The sequence below is a fragment of the Sitophilus oryzae genome, unplaced genomic scaffold (genome assembly GCF_002938485.1).
Source record: "Sitophilus oryzae breed Bouriz unplaced genomic scaffold, Soryzae_2.0 scaffold_1561_pilon_pilon, whole genome shotgun sequence".
NCBI classification, from domain to species: domain Eukaryota; kingdom Metazoa; phylum Arthropoda; class Insecta; order Coleoptera; family Curculionidae; genus Sitophilus; species Sitophilus oryzae.
Window position 1 is genome coordinate 35,285 of NW_022146238.1, and position 13,285 is coordinate 48,569.

At 35.4% G+C, this 13,285-nt stretch overlaps 1 pseudogene; it reads right to left on the reverse strand.

The window, feature by feature from the left end:
* LOC115879045 overlaps positions 1 to 13,285 on the reverse strand; it is a 46,706-nt pseudogene that overhangs the window by 6,515 nt on the left and 26,906 nt on the right.

Below are 13,285 nucleotides of genomic sequence, written 5' to 3' on the forward strand. Positions count from 1 at the left end.
ACCCCTAACTGTCTGCGTTTCTTCAACCATGAACCGAGCGCAACTGAATAACCCGTCCAGCTGGATGCAGCACTACCATGTTCTTTTCCAACCTTGTTCTATGGTCTTTATTTAGACTGCTGTAAAGCGAAGTTGAGCTGCAATCAATTCCCGGAAGATTTTCCTCAAGAATCTTTTGTAGGTTCAACCTTGAGTTCAGCGCCTGATCCAGTCGTCTCGTCCACTATATTCAACACGTCCTTCATTCGCCGAAGCCACACTCGACCAGTCATCCTTTACGCGTTTCCCGCCGATTCCCTCGCTGCACTGACCGAATTCCGGACAATGGTGTTTGAACTGGCGGATGACCACGGGCCATAATGAAGTTTTATGTTTCTTTCCGTTCTTTCGGACACTTTCGCCAGGTCTTGCTCGGAGTAACTGCTAATTCGCGTCGGGTCAAACTGGTCCAGGCCCAGTTCCTCGGTCCAGGGAAGGTGGGGGACCGATACGTGTTGTCCGTGCGTTTTTTCATCGATAAAGTCGACCATGGGTTGGTAAAAATTCATACCGACGCCGTAGTTGTACTTGTAAAGCTGGGTTTTCGGTTGCCATTTGATTTCGGCAGGCATAGCGAGCGCTCTTCAGTAAACAAACTCGGAAACTGAGGTCGTTAAGCAATGAAAACTTTATATATGGCCTTCGGTACTCTTTTTTATGGTGTTCGGAGGTGTCACCGTCGAAATATCGCGTTTGCTGAACTGAAAGCGCCATCGCCCACCAAATTTGTTATAGCGGCTATTTTTAGACGAGTTGTCGTTATTTTGAATTGCCGATTCAAGAATACAAAACCGTGCGGACCAAAAATTTGGCATTCCTACTATAATATGCATGCAATGGCGCATGTTTCTAACCACCGTGGTCGAAAGAGAATCATTGCTATGATTGCCCTGCTCTTCCTGTTATTATCGATCCTGAATCGTCCTAGAACTCCGCAGCGCCGCAAAAGTGAATTAATGTTCCATATTTCCCTTCTGCGTATACGAAAATTACACCTGCATACCCAGAACTGGTAATAACAGGAAACGGGAAAAGTTTTAATAAAGCAATATAGAGTAGTACTAGATTTAAACAATAGCATTTGAATTTTTAGCAACCAATGGTTAATTTGCAGTTGAAGTTCCTATTAGTACGTAGTCTCCTGCCACTTAGACTACTGGTAGTAAAATGCTACATATGACCCATCTTACTATACAGCGCAGAAACGTGGTCTCCCAAGGCTAGAACCCTGAACAGCATCGAGACTTTCGAAATGTGGACTCTCCAGAGACTCTTACGTGTGTCATGAACCGCACATGCTACCAACAACGAAATTTTAAGAACTGCAGGCTATGAATGAGAAATACTTAACATAGTTAAAGAAAGGAAAATCTCATACCTCGGCCATATCCTTAGAGGAAACAAATATTACATTCCTAAACTAATTCTATATAAAATAAAAGCGTAATTTATATCGTTAAAAACAAATATCCTGGCTAAGAAACACATGAACAGGTAATATCAGCGACGTAGCCACCATATTTCAAAGACCCGAAAACGGCACTCTACACACTGTATAAAGAGTACAGACAATCGCAAACGTGCGGCTAAGCACAAAGCACAGGAAGAAGAAGAAAAACCGATTCGTTTTAACATCAAATAAATATTATACACTTAAATAAAAATTATAAATTAGAAAATGGCCAAATCCGAAACGAGGAGCTCTCTTTGTGTAAAACTGTTTTTAATAATGACTAGAAATTAAACACTTACCGGATAGCTTCGATTTCCTCGTTGTCCTTCCTTGTAGCCGCCAAATCACCGGCTTCTGTGACGGAATCAAATAATTCTGGCGCCTATAGAACGTAGTTGTTCTCAGCCTTCGCGTTCCAGCATAAAATAAAATAAAAAAATTTAAAAATGAAATGAAATAATGTAAGCTTCATAGATTATTTTAAGTAATAACTAATTTAATCTAAATAGACAGATTAGATTTTGGATTTAAACAAGTTAATTCTCGTAGTAACTTTATAAGTTCCGTCTAAGGACTGAAACATTGGTCTCCATTCTGACAAACCAATCAACTAGGGCGTATCACACTGATCCTCATCAAATTGATGCAACCCCTTGAATTAAACCGCACCCCAAATTAATATAAGGTATAAGAAACATCAGACGCTTTAAAATACCTTTTGATCTAACAAGTACATCAGAATGGAAATAAAAGTTATGAAGTATGCAATGCATTCGCCTGATAAAGACACAAACAAATATTGACAATTGACAACTGACAACAGACGCCCGAATAGATGAACTGGCCTAAATCCGGCCAAAACATTAATTCAACGTCCCAGGTGGATCATAAATAAACCCCTAGACCAACAGATTACCATAAAGATGTCATAATGGTCTATGGCCCAGAAGTGATTACATATAAATGCAGAAGTTACATCTCAAAACAAATAGAACTGAATTTACTAAACTCAATATGTAGCAACTTCAATATCTCTATTTCTATGAGCTGTACCTTTGAGCGTTGTGCTATTGTAAATCATATATTGGGTAAAAGTACTCAGAAAAAGACAGTTGATATGTTCTCTCAGTAGTGTAAAATAGGAATAAGAACTGTGACATCACTACATTATACATAATCTTTTTACACCCAAAAGAAGGAGGATATAAATATGTCACGGAAATACAGGATGTAGTAAGACGGGCAAAAACAGGAGAAGAAAGTGGAGAGACCATGTGGACAAGATGCCAAACGACCGGTTAGAGAAAATTGCTGGCGAAAGCACCAACACCGATGTGCCGGGATGACCCAATTTTGAGTGGTGCTGGTAAGGAAAACCTAAGATTCTTGAATTCAACCCAACCGCCTTATGTCATCGAAGAAACATACCTTGGTCCAATCGCAATGAAGAAGAAGAAGAGAGTGATGTTCATTGATCAACTCCTGATGAACACATGAAGACAACATTCCAGCTTCTCAAACTATTTCAAAACCAGACCGTCGAACGGAAACATTAAGGTTCTCTAAGGAATCGAAACCTATCGTCACACACCATATGCTCACGGAACTTTTTAAAGAAAGACAAAGGACTACTTTAGGAAATGACACGAGCAACAATGAGACTATTCAGAACGGTACTTTACAATGACAATAGAAATTACATTCACATTTCTGTGTGGTTTATTTATTCCACTAAAAATAAATTATAAGTGCTGGCAATTATATTATACTATGTATAGTCTCGTTGAAAAAGTTTAATATTACTACAGCCCAGCTTCTTTGTATGCGGCGGTGAGTTCATCACGTTCATTTTCCAAACGACGAAGTTCAAGTTCCAATATGTGAAGTTTGGTGACGGTGAATTTCAACACCAAGCCGTTCGAAACCGCTGGCGACACTGAGATTGAAAGGCAAAACCATTCCACAGTATCCCGGTGACTGGCCTTTCAAAAAATGAACTGTTCCATCTTTTGTAGTGTAATAAATGGAGTTTGAAAATAAGTATTATATAAATCTTTTATCAGAGACACTAAACGTTATTTTACTGACTTTAAAATCCCAAATAAAACATCATTTACTGATGGCACAACAACGAAACAAACACGAATAATAAATAAAACCACGCCCATAAGGCTCCAATACCACAATTATTCACATGTGCATAATATTTTGATTAAAGGAATTTCTGTATGTCAGTAAATTCAAAATTTTTGATTAATATAGGCATCAAAGAACTGAAAATGTAACACCGCAGCCTTCAATGCAAACACACCATGGTCAAGTGACCGTTATATATGTTAGTAATACACAACTCTTTAATTTGATCATAAGGTCCTCGGTCTCCCGTCTCTTGTCCAATTCGTGGACGGTGCGTTGCAATTCGGAAACCTTGACTCTGAGATCCCTCTGGCTTTGTTCGTACAACTGGACGGTCTCGTCCAAACGGCTCTTCAAATCGATGTTGATTCTCTCCAGCTGTTCCACGCGCTTTTGCAGTAATCTCTGTAAACTTTATTTATTAATATCAATTAACAAAATACTCTAAATTATTACAGGCTTTCACACTGAATGCAAAATGGAACTAGAGAAATCGGTTCTGTAATAATTTTAAAATGAACTTTCGGTGGCTTTTAAGATGCATCACCATGCAATTAGTGAGATCAAAAACTGTTATGGACTGCCGAGAAGCATTGTCCTGGCTGCGTTAAGGCGGGGTTACTCTGTGTGCTACAGCAATGTGGTGGGTAACCAAGAAGCGAAGACTCGCCAAAGAGGGCGCCAGGAGAGAGGCTGTGGCAGATGATCCACCACCTGTGACGAATAGCGCACTGAAGGGAGTTATAGCAGGAACCGCGCCTATCAGCAAGAGACGGGCAACAACGCAGGACTACGCTATGGAACCAACATCAGCCGCACTAGCAAAGACAAAAAACACCACGGCAAAATGGAAAACGTACACACCTACTAACAAAATCTGCATGGCACTCAACGCATTTTACCACCAGGGGAATAGGAGGAAGAAAGAAACCAAGGAATGACGCTGTGTCACTGTCCTGAACACCTGGACACTTTAAAAACCTAGGGTACGATTTTTGAGGGGACTTGAGGAATAAGTAGAAGCCTGGCATCAGCGGCAGCATCGGGGAACTTTAGGGAAGTGCTAGGAAATGTTTTAGAACGCAAAGAAAAAAAAATGAAAAGGAAGGTTTTGGAAAAGGCTAGAACCAAAGGAACTATGCACCCATCCCTTCAAAGACCTGCATGAACTGGGTGCAGATATAGAAAATTGACACAAAATAGGCCTTTTCCATAGGACGGTCCCTTTACTGAGAAAAGAAAACTGAATTAGAAACTCACCATTTTAACATACACCAATGATGAGTTATTATTAAAATTCAACAAAGATTCAAGTCTAAAATGATAGTTTTATTCAAAATTTGACTTTTATCTTGAATGATTAAACAAATATTTTCCAGTCCAGAAAATAATAGTTTGATTACAAAATCATCCCAAGCCTGTCTTATCTAAATCACTTTACCTGGCGGTGTTGTTTGCCTTCTCCAAATCGATGATCAGAACCTCAACCTCCGACTGCAAGCGAGATTTCTGCTTCTCCAAGTTGTTCACTTTCACAAGCAGAGCCTCGATATGCTCCTCCTGTTCCTGAAGACGGGCGTTGAACTTCCTGCGCAGTTCCTCAACTTCTTCGGCACGAGCGGCGGCCTCGGTCTCGTACTTGGACTTCCAGACCTGGACCTCGCCCTGGGACTTGACCAGTTGCCTTTCGAGGTCCAAGCGGGCCTCGCTCTCTTCTTCCAGCTGGACGCGGATGGATTCCAGTTCGACCTCGACCTGGTGGAGCTGGGCCTCGAGGAGGGACCTCCTTCTTTCGTCGTCTTCGGCACGGCGACGAGCGTCATCGAGTTGGCCGGCCAGTTGGGATTTGAGGTAGTTGGCATTTTCGAGGTGGACCTTAAACTGCAATACAAATAGGTTAGTTTTAATTACTCGTTGATACTACTCTTCAATACGGCTAAAACGTACCGTTCTTATACCGGAGGGTGTTCGTCGTTGGAAACAGAAATACCATGCAAATTTTAAACTGTCTAAATATTGGGCCTCATTGATTTTACAGCAAAGTCGGGCCAGATTTTTGAGTAATATATGCTATAAAGGGTGCGTCCTGCCGACTACCCCTATAACTTTATTTTTCAGATAAAAAAAAGATATTTGGTATATTACATAAATTAGAGTGATTGACGTATTCAATTGTTTTGACTACTAAGTGAAGACTACTAAGGTGAAAGAGGAAGTCTTCCTCTTTCACCGGAAATGACCATAACTTTTGATTTTTAACACCCTGTATTTTTTTTACTTTAATCGAAAGAAATTAACACTCTGAATAGAATGACATATCATATGTCAACTTTTAACATTTTTGCATATGGTTTATTTGAAATTGTAACGTGCGTTTCATAACGAGAATTTGACTCAAAATAGTTGAAAAAGTGTGTAAAAAATGCTTTTTCCAAATATGCTAATGAACCATCTTCGGTCCAACTGAAAAAATTGAAATATGATTAAAATACGATTTGGACATCTTTTAACCGGCCAGTACAGGACACGAAAAACATTAGACGGTCAAATCTATTTTTCCAAGGCTCCTTGATTAAAAATTAGTGTTTTTAACACAGCCTAGATTGAAATTTAAAATACGATTTTTTTAAGCGAAAAAGTCAAAAGCTGACAGATTATATGTCATTCTATTCAGAGTGTCATTTTGTATCGAATAAAGTAAAAATATACCGTGGGTGTCATTTAAAAATAAAAAGTTGTAACCATTTCCGGTGAAACAGGTAGCAACCAAAAACAATTGAATACGTCAAACAATCCTAAGTTATGTTATATACTTACATACCAAATCTCGTTGTTTTATCTGGAAAAATAAAAAAGTTATAGGGGTGAGACACTTTTGAGACGCACCCGGTATACCAAATTTGAACAATTTTGGATAAGCTCATTTTAACTAATGTAAGAAAAATTGCGTCTATTTTTAAATTAAAACTGACCAAGTTATCAGTGCAAAACTAGACAAATGCCAACATACCTTAAGTTGCGAACCAATGATTTTGTCATTGTCAAATAAAAAAATGAAATATGTATTGATTTTAACACGAATATTAATTTATTGTAATCATTATGACCTACAGACTATGAGAAACCAAAATAGATTTTTGGTAGTTAAAATCGGCTTGCCCAAAATTGTTCAAATTTGTCTTGTGAATTTAAAATACGCAATGCAACGGAAACTTTGAGGCTAGAAATTTGTGAAAAGAAAAATACTGAGGAAGATTTTTGGAGGAAAGGAGATAGACAACACATGGACCAGAAGAACAAATGAACAATTAAAGCAACTATATCGGGCACCGAGTATAACGGGAGTAGCAAGAGCACAAATACTGAGATGGCTGGGATACATTGAAAGAAGGGCTGAAGCAAGAGTTCCTAGTAGGATAATGAAACGTAAAATAGATTGAAAGAGAAGGAGGGGTAGGCCGAGAACCAGATGGAAAAGGGATGTTGAAGAGGACTTGAGGAGGATGAGTGGATGGGTGGAAAATAAAGGCGAAAGACAGAAACAAATGGAGAAAGATAACCAATCAAGCCATGAACCTTTTAGGCTTTTAGAGCTATTATAGATTTAAAATACGCATACCTTTAGAATTTTTTATAACCTTTATAAATCTTTAGAACTTCGGTGTAGAATCAGTTAAGGAGACAATATTTGGACAGTCAAAATTTGTATTTTATTTCTTGTTTCCAATTACAATAATGTGACGAATGAATGAATTGGTGTGATGGTGTAGTCTATCCTAGATAAATTGGGATAATCTTCGCCGTTCATTATAAAATTTAATAAGTACAAACCTTAATGTCTTGGACTTCCTTTGTAAGTTCGATGTTCTCTTGGGAAAGACGTTGCTTGTGGGAAGTGATGTCTACGACGGTGCGGTTGAGTTCTTCGATTCTGACGTTGAGTTCGGTGATGGTGATCTCGAGCTTTTCGGAGTGCTTTACGGCGATGAGGCGTTCCTTGTTCACGCTCTCCACTTGGGACAGGAGTTCGTAAACTTCGGTTTGGAATTTGGACTTTTCCTTTTCAGCCCTAAAATCAATAAAATACATATATTTCATATCAATTAAACTTTTAGATGCGTTATCAAAGACGCAAAATTTTTAAATTCATTGTTGCCAACTATGGATATATTCGGCGCCGTGCTGACTAACTGGAATTTAAATTTCGCGCTGGAGATTTAGGTGGTAGCTCTGCTGTAAAAAATCCATTTCCTGAAATTGTCATTCGTTTTGACACTTTAGTTTTGTATTAGGAGTTTTTGGTTTAAATAAATAGTGATACTTTAAGCTTGAAAATGTTTACTAGCAGATCGTGCAGTCGAACATTGTATATTTTTGAATCTCTTTTAATGCACAAGATAGCTTAGTAGCCGTAAACAACTCATCGCAACTTTATTAGAATATTTTTAACGGGAAAGCGGTGGTAATGGCTCTTTGTGACCCTTAAGTACTGTTTAGAGGGTGAGTTTCGTTGATGTAAATAATAACTGTTTATATATTTATAATTAATTTATCTAAAATATTTTGATTAAAAGAAAATATATAAAAGTGGGCAACGGTGTGCCGGGCAAGCTTGATCACGTGACTAAAAGTTTATTTGGTATGAACTGTATATGATATGTTGTTAAGTTTGGTAGTGTATTGTTTTCTCTTATTATTTGGATATTCATGAAAAAGTCTCTGTATGTTTATGAAAACTGGTAAGTAATATATAAGGTTTCACGAGATTCTCGAAATTCGAGATTTCTGAATGAGAATTTTTTTTCGAGACGAGATCAAGAAAATGACCTCGAGATTTTTCGAGATCGAGAAAGTTTAGATGCTGCAATAACTCAACACTCAACAGCTCATAAAAGGCTAGAAAAATGGAAATAAAAAACTATGTTGGGAAATATTTTCTCGTACAATGCTAATTTACATTTCTTTATTTACAATTACTACAAACAATCAAAAGATCCCCAAAACTGTTCGATCAGTCGGTCTTTTCAGAATAAAGAAATGCCGTAAATATAATATATTCTTGTTCTTATGGCACCATTTTTGTATAAATTTCACTATTAACTCCTATTGAGTTAAACTAATTTCAGTAATGTTGAAGAAAAAAAGTTTTTCTATAAAAGACTGTTTCGAGTAAACAAAAATCAGTTTGTTGCACAACGAAGTAAAAATTTTAAACTTTCGTAGGTAGCTAGCTAAATTTTAAACCCATATCTTACTATAAAAGACTAAATTAAAAAATAAAGGAATCGTTTTGATTTTCGCTTTTTACAACAATATATTTTTATTTTTGGGATTTTGGGTCAAGGCTGCGTTTTTTTTTGTTACACTTGGCTTTTAGTTCATACCATACCTATAATAGCTCTGTATTCTATAACGCAATTTTTCAACAGAAAAAATTTACCCTATCTTTTGGTGCAGACTTTATAACATGATATTTTTAGCCGACCAAATCAATAGGTATGGTAGGCTATTAAGATCGGCAATTTTTTTTTTTAATTTCATTCAAAATGAGTTATTTGGGTCATAAATGACCTAAATACAAAATATTTTTATGGTATCTGATAACTCAAAAACCGCTAAACCGATTTTAACCAAGTTTGGCACAAAAATACTGTGGCTCCCGAGAATCTGCCCATTAGTTTTTGGTGGGGGCGGAGGGTTGGTAAGGGGATATGGGAGGGGGTTAAAAAAAAAAAATCGTAACTCCAAAATTACAGTAGCTAGCGAAACAAGGTTTTCAATTTAAGATTAGGAATAATATTTGCAACAAAATTTGTAATAACATCAAAATCAGTCAAAGTTGCAGTTTTTGAGATAAAGAAATTGAAAAAATTGCTCTACTTGGAAACAAAAAGAACTTCCTACCAACTTTTTATTAACATATTTTAGTATGTGCGGCTATACGTGCCTCCCGGCGCCAATTGTTAATAATAAATCAGTTATTTATTTTCGAGACCCTCGAAATTTCGAGAATCTCGAATCGAGATCGAGAAATTGACTTCGAGAAAAACATCGAGACGAGAGTTTGTTAATATCTCGTCTCGATGATCGAGACGAGACGCGAAATTGCCTTCGAGACGAGATTTCTCGTCTCGATGAAACCCTAGTAATATAAAATTAAATTTATTTATATCATGAAGAGATGAATCTTTTCATGATATTTTGACGACGTTCGTGCAATATGAAACTCCATCATCAATGGTGAAAAAATCGTCCGATTTAAATGAAAGGGTATAGCCGGATTAATATGGAAAATCTGCCCCCGCGGCTTTTTTGACTCGCACTCTGGGGATCGATTTGGTGTTGAATCAAAATAATTCAACTAAATTTTTAGTCCTTTAACTCAAACGGATTTGGAAATTTTCAAAAAGCCTGTTTTTTCAATTTTATTTTTATTTTTATAGTAAAATTCAAAATTAATTAATGATGATTTTTTTCTAATTCTTAGAAGTCCAACACATGAAAAAATAATATGATTATGATTCTTAAACGAAAAGCCGATTTTTAGCGGAGGAAAGTAAATTAGAATCTTCATTTTTTTAACCTTTGTGAAATATGTCACTACTAAAAATCGTTCGAAAATGTCTTTTATACTTCTTTACACTGAGGAATTTTTTGAAGTGTGAAACAATATGAAAAAAATTAAAAAAGCATAGACACATTTTTCTTCTGAAATCATTTTTGTTTCTAAAATCTTCTCGGACTCATTTTTTATAATAATCTTTATGTTTATTTTTGGCAAGGATGTATTTTTAACGAAAAAAGATTTACTAACGCACTTTTTTAAACTAAACAAAAATATGAGTTAGTTAAAACAAAAGATTTTAGAAAAAAAAATTATTTTTTTTATATTGTTCCACCACTTCAAAAAATTCTAAAAAATTCCTGAGTGTAAAGAAGTATAAAAGCCATTTTCTGACGATTTTTAGTGAGTGACATATTTCACAAAGGTTAAAAAAAATGAAGATTTTAATTTTCTTTCCTCCGCTAAAAATCGGCTTTTCGTTTAAGAATCATCATCATAATATTATTTTTTTCATAAAGCTAAAAATTTAGGTGAATTATTTTGATTCGACACCAAATCGATCCCTTGAGTGGGAGTAAAAATATCCGCGCGGCGGGGGCAGATTTTTTACTCTAAACTTTTAAACTATTTGTGATTTATTTTTTCACCAAAAATTATAATAACCGTGCCTTAAAACTGACATTAATTGTGTTTAACAATTCTATGTCATAGAATAATAAATAATAATCCTAGTTTGTTTTTTTTCTTCGGTTAAAATATCAAAATAATGTTTTACTTCACAGTTTAGATTAGCCAGCCGGCTATTTTGTCGGCTAAAACAGAGATATTTAGAACACCGGCCGTATATTTCTGTCATCTAAAAATAATTTTCCCCTGTTTACCAGATATTTTCAGCCAGGCGTGTACGTATATTTTGTCAAAAATACCACCGATAGATCATTTCATTACAATTCATAAATGTCATAGCCGAATTCTAGAACTATATTTTACGTAACTATGCAGTTTATTAACTATACCGGGTGCCTCTCAAAGTGGCTCACCCTTATAACTTTTTATTTTTCAGTTAAAAAAACGAGATTTGGTATGTTAGTATATGACATAAATTAGGATTGATTGTCGTATTCAATTGTTTTCGGTTACTTCCTGTTTCACCATAAATGACTACAACTTTTGATTTTTAAATGGCACCCTGGGTATTTTTTTACTTTATTCGATAGAAAATGACACTCTGAATAAAATGACATATCATATATCAACTTTTATATCATTCTAAGGCTGCGATCCGTTGCAAAACCAGGCGAACCAGACCGGTAAACTACGGTAAAGAGCGGTTCCTGAAAAACATCGGTTTGATACGGAACGGTTTGGTAAAATGCTGGAAACGTCAAATGTTGACATTTACTAAATTTCAATACTTCTATTATAAAATTTATCTTTTATGCATTTTTAATGTACAGCTGGTTCCAAAAATAAATGAATACGACTCTTTACACATTTTTTTCGAATATTTGAGCAGTGTATATTTATGTGTCAAGTATTTTGACATGTTAAGGTTATTGTGACATTGAATAAAACGATTTTGTTTTTGACAAAGTGGCAAATACATTTTTCAGAATGTCAGCATGACATGAGTAGAGAAATGCGGGATTGGTATCATAAAATATACTACCCGAAATAATAAAAATAAGTTTTAAATCGTATTCAATTTTATTGGAACCCGCTGTACCTATTCTCTGCAGACAATTAAAACAGATCAATAATAAATAAACAAATCTAATCAATATTTATATTTTTATAGCTTACAAAACATTCACGATTACTTCTTTTCTTGTTTTTCATGTTTTCTTTAAATGTTTCCGACTTTAAGAAACTATGCGCGGGCGATCTGGCAAATGTTCCTATCCACTGAAACAATAACTTTACAGGAGGCAATAAAAACGGTATTTTCAAAAACGGAACGACTTAAGCTTGATTTTCATGCATCCGTTGTCCGACGATACGATGATACGATATTAATTTTATTAGTTGAATTTAAAGACTTCGGTTGGTTAGAAACGGTTAACCAATCAGAAGTCTTTAAAATCAACCAATAAAATAATATCGTACCATCATATCGTCAGATAACTAAACTGCATGAAAATCAACTTTAAAAACTGGCTATTGAAAATACATTATAATATATGTTTTCTATTAAATACTATTTATTTGGAAACAATTAAACTGTAAACTTGTTTATTAAATCAGATAGGATTTTTTGCTTTTGATAAAATGGCACATAGGATTATATTTGTATTTTAGGATTATAAAGGATAAGACGTTTTGCTTGTGGTAGAAGTAAGATAGGCTAATTTGCTTTCATAGTTTTATAGTATATATAGTAAATATATAGAAAATCACCTTAATTTTAGTTCAAAATATAACTAAAAAATCTAACAAGCACAAGAAGCGTGTCACGACTCGCTGGTTTTTAACGCAAAGTTATGAAGATAGGAGAAATTGCTTCTTAATATCTCCCGATTATAGATAGGAGCTTTTGCTTTTTAATCAAAATAAGTAGATAGGAGTTTGTGTGACCAGAATAACAGCTGGTTTCAGATAGGAGGTTTTCTTTTCTTTGAATTGTGCCGTAAATTTTTTATTTTCAGATATTACCTTTTGTCAATACGTGCATAATGACTCATAGAACGTTATGCTAAAATAATCTCAATTTTTAAAAAAATGACAGATAGGAGCATTTGCCAGATCACCCGCGAATGGTTGCATAAAAGTTTAAATGGTCCTAAAAAATAATTCTATTTAGTTAATGAAATTTATTTACCTTTACTGCCTACCTCCATTGCTTTTGGATGTAAATACAAAATATAACAATTTTCAGAAATTAAATGAGAATTTCACTCGAACTTCCAATATTTGCTTGATTTATCTCACATAAATGACATTGTATGGCAAACAAAACCAGAAAAACCAGCCTTCTCGCGCTGGTTAGTTTGGTAACAGTTATAACCGAATTTTTCAGGAACCGTGTTCCGTAATAAGAAAACTTTCAGGAAACCGATAGAAACGGAACATAAAACCATAACCAACGTAAGCAA